This window comes from Narcine bancroftii, chromosome 1 (genome assembly GCF_036971445.1).
Source record: "Narcine bancroftii isolate sNarBan1 chromosome 1, sNarBan1.hap1, whole genome shotgun sequence".
Classification (NCBI taxonomy): domain Eukaryota; kingdom Metazoa; phylum Chordata; class Chondrichthyes; order Torpediniformes; family Narcinidae; genus Narcine; species Narcine bancroftii.
This window is the reverse complement of record NC_091469.1, coordinates 197,465,228-197,477,576: the sequence shown is the minus strand read 5'-3', so window position 1 is coordinate 197,477,576 and position 12,349 is coordinate 197,465,228. Positions and strand designations below refer to the sequence as shown.

Here is a 12,349-nt window from a genome sequence, read left to right as displayed (position 1 = left end):
TTTCAAGAACACGATTTGTGCGCAGTTCAATAAGATCTTCCTTCAGCTCTTCATCATCCAACATATTATCCAAATTGAAGGAGTATGGATTTATAAAAAAAAATTGAAATGCTATCTCGCACCCCTGGTTGGGAAACTCTGGTTTAGAGGGAGAGGATTTGAGTAAGTTCATGAAAACCAGCTTTTATGCAAACGATGGCACAGCTAAGATTGGTGGAACAAAGACGGGGATGGAAGGCAGAATTGCAAGAGTTCGTAATCTATATTGTAGTGAAAGGGCATAATTTTGTAAAGATGCTAAAGAAATTATTTTGAATTTTGAAAAGAGGCAATAGCAAACATTAATAACATTCACTTAAAAAGATTCAAGGAGGAAATCTAGATTACAAATAATTACAATATAAAGTGGTGAAAATATGAATCTCAAGTTCAAAAACAGGAAAAAAATTACCAGTACATCAGTTTGACACATGGCTGAAGTTTTATAGTTTTATGGGGAAGCAGAGATGGGTTTTGTGAAGTTTCTTTTATTGTTATAAAGAAACTAAGGGTCTTTGAAAACAACTACAGTTCATTAACTAAAGCACACACACACACACACACACACACACACACACACACACACACACACACACACACACACACACACACAGTGTGGAGGCATCCATCTTGAATCCAACCAAAGCTGCCAACAAATTAGTCTCTGATTTCCTCTAGTGGTCAGGAGGATTATTAGCACTCTATCACTACATCCCCATTCCTTGTGGTGTTTAACATGGCACACAAATACAGTATTCACTTCAATTTAAAGTTCACCACAAACATACACAGCAAAAAATCATTTTAGTGTGCAGTTCTTTTTCTTTTAGAGATTCAGTCTGTCAGGTACTATGATAACTCATGTGGACTTTTTTTTAACTCTGCTGGTCCACTACTGTCTAGCACTGGTAGTGTTTTCTCTGTTGGTGTGCTAACTGGATCTTCTGCATTTGTCTGTTCCTACAGTGTCTCTTGCATTTTCAGCAGACCCTTTCGATTCCTCCTCAGTATTTGACCACCCTCTGTTCTGTCTGTGTATGATCTTGGATTTCCTTCCTTCAGAACAGTAGCCTTTTAATCCCAAGTTTTGGAATCTCTGACTCTAACTGACAAGTGCTTTCTTGAGCAACTGTTTAACTATGTGAACCGCTTTCTCTGCTTTGCCATTTTTGGATGCAGAGGACTTGAGTTCACATGTTGAAAATCATACTATTCTTCAAAGTTCTGCAATTCTCTAAAGCTGTAGCATGGACTATTGTCACTGTAGACAATTTGAGGAATTCTATGCTTGCAAAGATAAATTTTCTATATTTGATCACACAAGCAGCAGACATGTTAGGAAGCAGCACAATCTCCAGATAGTTTGATAGATAATCAATAACCAGCAAGTGATTATTTTCATCCATGTGGAACAGATCAATCCCAACTTTATGCTATGGTTCTGCTAGTAAGTCAGTTATGATCATGGGTTCCTTTGTCTGCTTTACGCGATGCTTCAAACAGGTCTCACAGGCAGAAACCATTCTGTCGATGTCAGCATTTATCCCTGGCCAATAAACAGTAGTTTTGGCCCTCCTCTTGCATTTTTCCATTCCAAGGTACCCCTCAGGCACCCTTTTCAGTATCTCTTGTCACAATGATTGAGGAACGATAATTCTGCTCTGTGAGTTGAAGCCCACTAACAACACTCAACTCAGCTCTGCTGTTGTAGTATGTCTGATGACAACACTCAACTCAGCTCTGAATTTGTAGTATGACTAACATTCACCCCTAGGCCATCCTTCATTCAGATTCTTGATGATCTTCTGTAGAACTGTGTTGTTTTCTGTTTCAGCTGTGATCTGCTTGGATTTCATGTCAGATATGGGAAGAGATTCAGTAATCAGGTTTACACGGAGATGCCCATCTGTCTCTGTGTAACTCTCACTGTGTGTTTCACTCTGCATCATTACCCTGGATAATGCCTCAGCTAACACAATAAGTTTCCCTGGTGTGTACACCAATTCAAAATCATAACACTGTAGCTTCATCATCAGTCTTTGGATGCTTGGCGACATTTTACTGAGATTTTTCTTGATTATTGCTATTAATCGCTTATTGTCTGTCTGTGCCACAGATGTTGGTACACCAAATGAAATGTCTTGAGTCCATACATGTGATGTTTCTTTTATTGTAATAAAGAAACTTGGGTTCTTTTTTTAAAAAAAACTATACTTTATTAGCTAAAGTACATATACCATGTGGAGGCATCCATCTTGAATTCCTGAGCTTCAACAAACTAGTCTTTGACTCCAACTAGTGGTCAGGAGGATCACTAGCACACTATCATTACAGGCTAATGGGTGTATTCTATCTCTACATTTGTTATTGGGGATAAAGTTGGAAGGGTAGAGAGTGGAATTTGTGGGAGAAAAAAAAAGAGGGAATGACAGTAAATGACCTTGCATATATTTAAAAAAATTAGAAGTAGGGTTATTGACCTGAATTATTGTTTCTCTCCATAGATAAACTGATCTGCTGAATATTTTAAATGCAAGCTTCTTTTAATTTAAATTTTAAATTTAGACATACAGCACAGTAACAGGCCTTCCCGGCTCACGAGCCCATGCTGCACAATTGGACCCAATTAGCCTTCAGTCCCGATTCCTTTCGAACAGTGGGAGGAATCCAGAGCCCCTGGGGAAAAAACCCACACAGACTCGGGGAAAATGTACAAATTCTTTACAGTCAACGTGGGATTTGAACTCTGGTCCCTTGTGCTGTAACAGTGTTGCACCAACTGTTATACCACCCATTTCCAGCAGCTTTTTAGAGAAATACTAGCCAAGAATCTTCCAAACTCGGAAAAAAACCAAAACACTTGCATCAATGAAGCCCCGAAAATGTTTCCACACACTGCAAAAATATACAATACATATACTTGATCTATATTTTCCACAAGACCAATTGCCACTTTTTTCTTTAAAAGACAGTATTTTCATAATGTTAATTAGAAATCAAATGAACTGTTTATGCAAAGGAATATGGCTTTAAATATAGATTACTAATAAAATATTATTGCTCAGAACAAAATAAAACAAACAAAATAAAATGGTACTCTAATTCATATTTTTAACTTTATTGTGGGAGATAAAACCTCAATAAAAATCATGCCCAATGTATTTTGGATAGGTATACTGTCCATCCTAGCCTATGGTTCAAATCATGGCTGGCAAACCATCACACAGTCAAAATGATGGGTCAGATCTATGGTCCCTCTTGAATAACAGTGAGAATAGTTTTTGCAAGGTGGAAGAAGGTGGTTAATGCTGCTGCCTGGATTTGCCTTGAAATTTACATATTGTGAAGTTTACGAACAATGAGCCTCCAGATGGACAGAACCACACCATTTTAAGGGTAACTCAATGTGGTGATACAACCACTACATTGGCCACACAGTAGTTACAGGGGGAAACTACTGTACCTGCAGGTAAGCAACATGGGAGGCTGGCCCCTCCTGGCTGCTGTCAATCACCAGCCCGTATAAAGACTTGAGACTGCACCTTTGGGATCAGTCAGGCACGTGGAGCCAGGAGTGTACTGAAACCTAGTGTGCACAAGTTTAAGCTAATTAAAGCTGTTGTACAGTCTGTAGACTTTGAGTGAGAATTATTCGTGCAGCAGTACTCACAATTTAATTAGGTTAAAATTAATGGACCATGAAGAAGTTCCTCACTATTGAGAGGCTGGATATCGACCCACAACACCTGGACGCTCCAGCATACTTCAAGATCTGGAAGCATGTGATCAATCACTCACAGGCTGAGGTTATCAACACTAACCAGAAGAAACTCATGGTTCTACGCACCAAGCTGGGCCCACGTGCTTTCCAGGCTATCCAAGACTGCACGGATTTCGAACCAGCAATGGCCATCCTGGAAGGTATTTACCATACTCTATGCCTGGTATCTGCTCAGCATCATGGTACAGCAGCCAGGTGAGACAGCAGACACTTACCTGAGGGCACTACAAGAACTAGCATGTCCATGCATGATCAAAGCTGGTGTAACTGCTGGGGAGGTGGAGCGATTTGTCCGAGATGCCCGCGTGCAAGGGCTGTGTTCGAGGGCGACTCGACAGAGACTGTTGGAGGAAAATAATGCTTCCCTTGCCAGGATCATGGGGGTGGTCTGCTCCGTAGAAGCTGCAACTCACCCCAGAGGTCTTCGATACTCACCTCCCCCATCCTCCGGCCCGGCCAATGCTGATGACAGCAGTCACTGAGGGGCCCCACATGGAAGAGATGATCGCTGCCGCCACCGCAGTCCACCACTGTAAGCACTGTGGGTCCCAGTGTGGGTCGGACAGGCGATCCCGAAAGAACTGCCCCAAAAGGAATTTGCATTGCTCCCAATGCAGCAAGAAAGGCCACTTCACTAGACCACTAGGAGCGCTGCGACCAAATGGAAGCGCCGCTCATCCCTCTGGGTGCCCCCATGTGCGAATGCCAGGCAGCGACATTACTCCGCCCGCACCAACGACATCACTTCTGGCCTGACTATCCAACCACGCCACAGCCATGTGCTCACCACAGGAGCCACCATCTTTCATTGTCCAATTTCCGCCCGCACTGATGACATTACTTCTAACCGGATCACTAGAAAGCCATGTGCGTCTCCAGGGTGCCACCATCATGGGCCAGCCGGCTCCCATCCACCCAAAATCCAACTCTCCTGGCACACTGACCAGACGACGTGGTCAACACATGCATGTACAAAACCATGCACACATCGCACCCCACACTCCTAAAGGCACCCACAAGCCACTACTCACCACAACCGTCAGGGAGCAGCGACTTGGACCCCGAGACAGTTAGCGTCTACCACGCTAAGAGAGGATATTCCCCACGGACCTGGGCGCTTGATGATGAACATCGCTGTCAACAGGAAGGTAATAAAATACCTGTTTGAGAGCGGTAGCACTGAGAGCTTTGTGCACTCGAATGTGCCCCATATGCTGAAACTCAAAGAATACCCAGCAAACTTTGCTATCGCTTTCATGTCCCAGACCCACTCCATCACAGAACTAGGGTGCTGCACGGTGAACTTGACAGGGTGGGGGGGGGGGTGGGAGGGAAGAGAAATACAAGCTCTGTGCCCCAGTTATCCTGGAACTAGACTTCGAGTGTCACATCCACAGATTCATCCTTGTCTTTGGTGGCCCACTCCCCAAACTCACCATCCACAGCACAGTCCAGTGACTGCCCCCAGTCCACTATGGGCTTTCCACCCTACAGGTACCCCTTCCATCCCTCTTCAACTACTTGACATTGAACTGAAGCCTATAGCGGCCAAGAGCAGGCACTACTGTGCTGCCGACAGGGCTTTTATCAAGGCCAAGTTGAGACAGCTTCTGCAGAAGGAGTTATAGAGCCCAGCACCAGCCCCTGGAGAGCCCAGGTCCTTGTCGAAAAAGGGGGCAGCAAACCAAGGATGGTCGTCAACTATAGTTAGACTATCAACTGGTACACCCAGCTGGATGCCAACCCATTGCCCCGCATCGCCAACATGGTCAATGAGATAGCCCACTCCAGGGTCTTCTCCACGATTGACTTAAAGTCAGCCTAACACAAGCTCCCCATCCCAGGATAAACCTTATAGCGCCTTTGAGGCAGATGGGCACCTCTACCAGTTCCGCTGGGTCCTGTTTGGGGGTCATAAATGGAATCTCCATATTTCAGCGGGAGATGGACTGCATGGTAGACCAGTACAACTTAAGAGCAACTTTCCTGTACCTAGACAATGTCACCATCTGTGGCCACAACCAGCAGGACCACAATGCCAACCTGGAGAGATTTTTCTGAAAGGCAGAGGCACTAACCTCACTTACAACAAGGAGAAGTGCATGTTCAGCACCACCCATCCATGGAACATGGTGTCATTGGTCCCGACCTCTAATGGAACTGCCCCTCCCCCACATGCTCAAGGCCCTCCGCAGGTGCCTTGGGCTCTTCTCTTACCACTCCCAGTGGGTCTCGTGCTTCTCGGACAAGGTCCACCCACTGTCCACCCAAACCACCTTTCCCATCCCCCTGCCAGCATCAGACAAGACATCGCCAATGCCACAATGCCTGCCGTGGACGAGGACACCCCATTCCAGGTGGAGTGCGATGCCTTTGACGTTGCCCTTGCTGCCACCCTCAACCAAAAGGGCAGATCCATAGCCTTTTTCTCCAGGACCCTACATGGTTCAGAGCTCGGGCACTCCGCCATCGAAAAGTAGGGCCAGATGATCGTGCAAGTAGTCCACCACTGGCACCACTACCTGGCAAGCAGAAGGTTCACCCTTCTCACAGACCAGTGTACAGTAGCATTCATGTTCAGCACCACACACAGAGGCAAGATCAAAAATGACAAGATCTTACACTGGAGAGTCGAGCTGGCCACTTTCAGCTATGACATCTAGTATAAGACGAGGAAGTTCAATGACTCCCCCAATGTCCTATCCCGAACCTGCGCCAGTGTGCAGTCCGAACAGCTTTAGGCACATCCCAGCCATGATCATATTGATTGGTGGAGCAGGCTCGATGGGCCATTTTTGGCCTACTCCTGTTCCTACTTCCTATGTTCCTATGTTACCACACCCTTTGCCTCCCGGGCGTCATGCCCCTGAACCACTTCATTAAGTCCCTGAACCTCCCCATTACCGTCCAAGCAGTCCGGACTATGACTGAGACCTGCAGGATCAGTTGAATTCTTCACTCCATTCTGAACAATCTGTGGCCTCTAACACAGTCATACACGATCCAGCTCTGTTTTCCTGCTTTTTTCCCATTGCAAATTCATTTCCTTCAAGCGGCTACCCAACTTAATTTAGAAATCATGATAGTTACTGCTTCCATCACTTTCAAAGGCGGAGAGTTGTAGGTCATTACTTCTTGCTAGCTAAAAGTTCTTCCACCCATTTCTCCACACCACACCCCCACAATTTCTCTTGCCCAAAACTATGAAGTTGTATTCACTCACCATTTCTATCTAATGTATTGTGTACAATTTTAAAAGGAAAATAAAGTTCCATCCCATAAAATCATTATAAATTGCTTGTGTCTTTATATTTTCATTATGTACTTAATATTGAGTATGAGTAACTATTATCATATTTTATTTGGAAACTTGGAAAGTTAAAGCCATTTAGCGTAACTAATCCTTCAAGTCTGAACGTGAATTAGAGACTTGTAAAGCTTAAGTACATTGAAATACCCAGCTTGTCTCTGGCATCTTTGTATGGATTGTATTCTGTTTATGGAACATTTTACAGTTGAATCACTTTCAATTACAGTATTTATTTTATGTCTGAACCTTTCTGAAATGTTCCAGAGCAGCTACATTTGAAATACATTTATTATCCTAATATATCATTTCAAAGCACCAAAAAGATCAAAGCTTGTAGAATCAAGTTGATAAGTCTATAATTCTGTCATGTTCAAATACAGAGGTGAAAAGCCCTTAAATAATTCAGTGCTTCTGCAGATAAATGTAATCAAATTCAACTTGATGAGAATAGAATTAGATTAATGTGTGCTAATCAAAGCTTCAGGTTGGATAAAGTCAGTGCAATTAAATCAATAGAAGGCAGCAGAATAAAACTGAAATGTTTGTTGTTATTTAACTTTGAAAACAAAGTTGAACTGAACCAATCCTCAGGCTTGCTTGTGCCAAAAAACCAAGATGACCAAATTAAATTGTGATGCTAATTCTCTTTCAACTCCCAAAACAGTTGATATATTTTTAAAAAAATAAGCCTTGACCAGATGACTAAGATTGTAATGCTGCCTGGAATAAAAACAAATCTCTCTTCAAAGGAGTGGAGTTATTAACGACAGAGGCACAAGTACAACTCTTGTTTCTGAAGCTTTGGAAATCCTCACTGCAATCATTGGGAACTGACTAACAGCACATTAAGGACAGTCATTTATCTATGCTTAGAAAATTAAAAAAGGACCCTAGACAGCATAAATAACTTTTCTCAATATGGTTCAGGTAGCCAATAGCATGTTCTCATCTTCACTGGCAAAAGCCTCTGCTGGGAAATCAAGCAAGTCAGAAATCAGACTTAACAGTTGAATCCTAATTTCCCAATGTTCAACAAGCAGAGCTTTGCACCCCAGAGAAATATAACCCAAGGCTCTGAAGTCAGTACTCAATGGAAATAGCAATTGTTTTCTCATTGATGCTTGAGCGAACAAAGCAACTAAAGGCATTCTATTAGGCTCCAAAATTATTTCCTATTTTAGCTATCATCCACATGCTACTTTATCAAGAGAATTTCTGTGATTTAGGAAGTGGACAAACTTGTTCAGACAAAGGCACATAGAAAATGTAGTACAGTATATTTTGGCGTACAAGTCGATCAGCAGATATGTCGACACCCCCCCCCCACCCCCACTTTTTTTAAGCCCTCATTTTAATGGTTTTATTGTATATCCAGCATACAAGTTGATCCCGATTTTACCGGCTGTCCAGGCCTCCCAGGAACAACCCAAAATTTTTAAAACATCTCAATCACAAGTAACAAAGTTGTAAATGAAGTAAGTTAAAAAAAATAACCTCGGCCTACCAGACAGCAGTGGCCCACAGAGCTGGAATAGTGACATCATGCTCCCAGAGGGAGCAGGAACCTTGGCCTCCCAGGCAGGGGCAGTGACCGGCAACTAGGAGAGGTTATCATGGTGCCCAGCAGTGGGGAGGAGTTGGGGAGCAGCCTCCAACGTCAACTTATACTCCAAATCGACATCAATCTGGTTTTTAATCAGTGAATTTGTTTCAAAGCTATATCCCCCATTTTTGAGTGATTTTTGAGGGTTTTACGACTCGGCATACACCAAAATAAATACAGTAATAATTGAAATATAATTGCAGTAGAAGCAGAAGTTAGCTTTGGGAGCCTTGGATAACTTGGAATCTATCAACACAAAGATTACACCATGTTCCAACTTTAACAGATAAATGTTTTCACAAAATAACCTTAGTTATTCCTTAAATATTATTCTTCCACTACTGTTGAAGGGTGAAGAGGAATTTGTATTGCAATTCTACAGATTCCTCATTTTAAATAACTCCTTTCTTCTGGAATATTCAAATCATGCTCATTATAAAAGTTTCAAGAAAAAAGCACAACTTATGTGCCTGTTATAGCTTGTATTCCAAGTCTTGCAAGATGCCTCCCAAGGTGGACCTTGGTATTGATGGAGTTCTAACACGTTTTACATGTACTGACTATTGTAGCACTGCAATTTCCAACAAGAGTGTTTATTTTGACTCGAATTGCAAATAACTCTGAGCATTTGGTGCCATCACACACACACTCGATAACACCAAGTCTAAACTTAATCCATGGTTTGGTGACCATCTCACTGACTCAAAATTGGATTTTCTTTCTTGAAACATTGTTTTCTGCTTCAATTGCTCTAATCTCCCTCCTTAGTTAAGCTGCTTCATCATTATGGCTCATCTCCAAAAACGTTTAGCAACCCCAAACTTTAGGATCATGTGAAAGGAATTCAGTAATTATATTATTTTTTGAATCAAGATCCATCCCCTGTCCAATGACAAACACATTCCTCATCACCTTGTCACTTGAATTGCCTCTTTGAAGAAACTTGGCATCTGTACCTCTTGGTCGCTGTTCTACAAAACTCTCCAGGACCCTATCATTCATTCTACAAGTCCAGCTCAGGCTTCACTCAATAATGTGTAGAAATTCACACTGGTCAGAGTTAAATTCCACTCCTTGGCTTATACTCCCAACTGAACTGGATCCTCCTTTAAATTTGGACATCCTTCCTCATTATCCAGAACTTCAATTTTGGTGCAATTTGTGAATTTACTAATCATGTTCACTACATTGCCATCCAAATCTTTAATATGAATGACAAGCAACAGTGGAACCAATACTGACTCTTGCAGCACACCACTGGTAACAGGTTTCCAATCAGAAAACCATCCTTCCACCACTATTCTATGCCATTGTCAGGTTCACATCCAATGGGCTAACTCTTCTTGGATCCCAAGTGATCTAACCTGTCAAGTGGGACCTTGTTAAATTGTCAAAATCAGCCATTCTCAACAGGGGCCATACACCACCACTGCCACCACCACCCCCCACCCCCCTGGGTCATAGCACATTGAAGGGAAGCACTGACTGAAATCATAAAAAAATTTGTGCTTTTTTTGGTCGGTAGGAGCTAAGTCAGTGGTTCTCAACCTTTTTCTTTCTGCTCACATATAATTTTAAGTATTCCCTATGCCATCAGTGCTTTGTGGTTAGTAAGGGATTGCTTAAAGTGGTATGTGGGTGGAAAGAAAAAGTTTGAAAACCACGGTTTTAATCGTACCTAATTGACTCGTTATGTCCACGGTTTCATAACTCCAAAGGAAATGGGCCAATGACAATTTTTCTTAAGCAAACTATTTCAGTAACAATTGCATCTAGAGCAGTGATTCTCAACCTTCCCTTCACACTCACATCCCACCTTAAGCAATCCCTAACTAATCACAGAGCACCGATGGCATAGGGATTACTTAAAGTGGTATGTGAGTGGAAAGAAAAAGGTTGAGAAAAACTAAGCTAAGTACAGAAGAAACTAACTGAAATTGTCTGCCTCATGGGGAATGAGGCCCAGAAACTGAGCAGGGTCCAAAGGGGACCATAGCCTAAAAGAGGTTGAAAATGGCTGCTCTAAACAGACCTCCATAGATCTTTATTCTTTGTTTCCCACCCACCTTCCCCCCTCCCCTAACTTTGACTGCTTGTACAGAATTTATAGTTCTCAGCTCTCCCAGTTACCTTAAACAGCGATGGGCTGAAGTGTTCTTCCAAACCATGCATGCAGATAAGATCTGTATATTTTTGTACAGTGAATTAGTGAGTTTGATGCAATTCAGACCCAATTTCTCCAACGTTTCCTCATTGCAGCTTTCAAATGGCTGTGCATTTTCAGAACTGTATTCCAGCTCAAGTTCTTAATTGGATGTAAAAAAATCTGTCCTCTCCATAAGGTATGGCTGCCTCTCCAGCTTTCTTTGCTCAACCAGATTTGAGTACAATGTCTTGTCTTTTCTGGTCAGACTTCTCCTTTTCCCCCACTTTTACTCAGTTACATACTGACAGTAGCACATTCTTCCTTGTATTAATTTTACTTCAAAAAAAATGTTTGCTCTTGTCTGATCTGTTGAGTTTATCCATGATTTTGTGTTTGTATTTTGGATTTCCAACATAAAACAAAATATGGATTCTTTCCTTCTTGTTACCTTTAGCCCATCTATTTTCCTAAATTTGGAGTGGTAAATCAGACAAATTAAAATAATGACCATTAAAATGAAAGTAGGTATAGCAACGCATCAACCAAATAGAGCGTGAGATTGAAGTGGAACTTTAATCAACCAAGAAACCTAACACAGCCTTGCCTCTAGCTGGGAAGATCAGAAGTATTCAATAGGCGATTGTCTCACCTTTATATAGTGAGTGGCCTCTATTCCAGCTCTGTGGGCCACTGCTGTCTGGTAGCCCGAGGTTATTTTTTTTAAACTTACTTAATTTACAACTTTGTTACTTGTGATTGAGATGTTTAAAAAATTTTGGGTTGTTTCTGGGAGGCCCGGACAGCCTGAAAAATTCAGGGTCAACTTGTATGCTGGATATATCATAAAACCCTCTGACCAAGTGATGAAATGGCAGGTATCTGTATCATCACGGTAGGTATACTCATAGTAGAGTAAAAACTCCCAGTATCCAGGACCCATGGGGATTGGTGGATGCCAGATAAGTGAATTTGCCAGTTGCTTGAGATGATGGGTTGAGTGGATTGGCAAAATAACTGCTGGAAGGGGTGCTAAATTTAGACTTGCATTTTTTTTTAACCTAATTATTCTCCACGATATTTTTGCCGGTTGCTTGAATTCCAAAGGGGTCACCCATCTTGCATCGTGCCAGAATGGAACAACCTATAGCGGGTTTGCTTCTTCAAAATCTGATTCTTTGAATTCTCACTGAATTTTAAACTCTGCTCAATACCAAATCTGAATCACTGCAACTAAATTTTTGGGTGCCAAGATTAAACCATTTGTTATAATAGTGTTGGTAATCAAAGCAAAGTGAAGTCATTTGGTGGAAACCATTTAAAAAAGAAACAGCTAAATGCCATGCATCATTAAAAAAAAACAAAATCAAAGCTCAAGCCCCCGTGTGTGAGCATTGCGATATGCATGAGGTGGAGCTCGCAAGTAAATGTCATAAATTGCAATTCAATTTCACACAAAAAACTGAAATAGTG

The 12,349-nt window shown here is 42.0% G+C and overlaps 1 protein-coding gene and 1 long non-coding RNA gene across 12 annotated transcripts in view; one reads left to right on the top strand and one right to left on the bottom strand.

The window, feature by feature from the left end:
* LOC138737104 (disabled homolog 2-interacting protein-like) overlaps positions 1–12,349 on the bottom strand; it is a 592,760-nt gene that overhangs the window by 355,700 nt on the left and 224,711 nt on the right. The gene's annotated exons all lie outside the window — the stretch shown is intronic.
* LOC138737164 (uncharacterized) overlaps positions 1–12,349 on the top strand; it is a 63,002-nt gene that overhangs the window by 38,166 nt on the left and 12,487 nt on the right. The gene's annotated exons all lie outside the window — the stretch shown is intronic.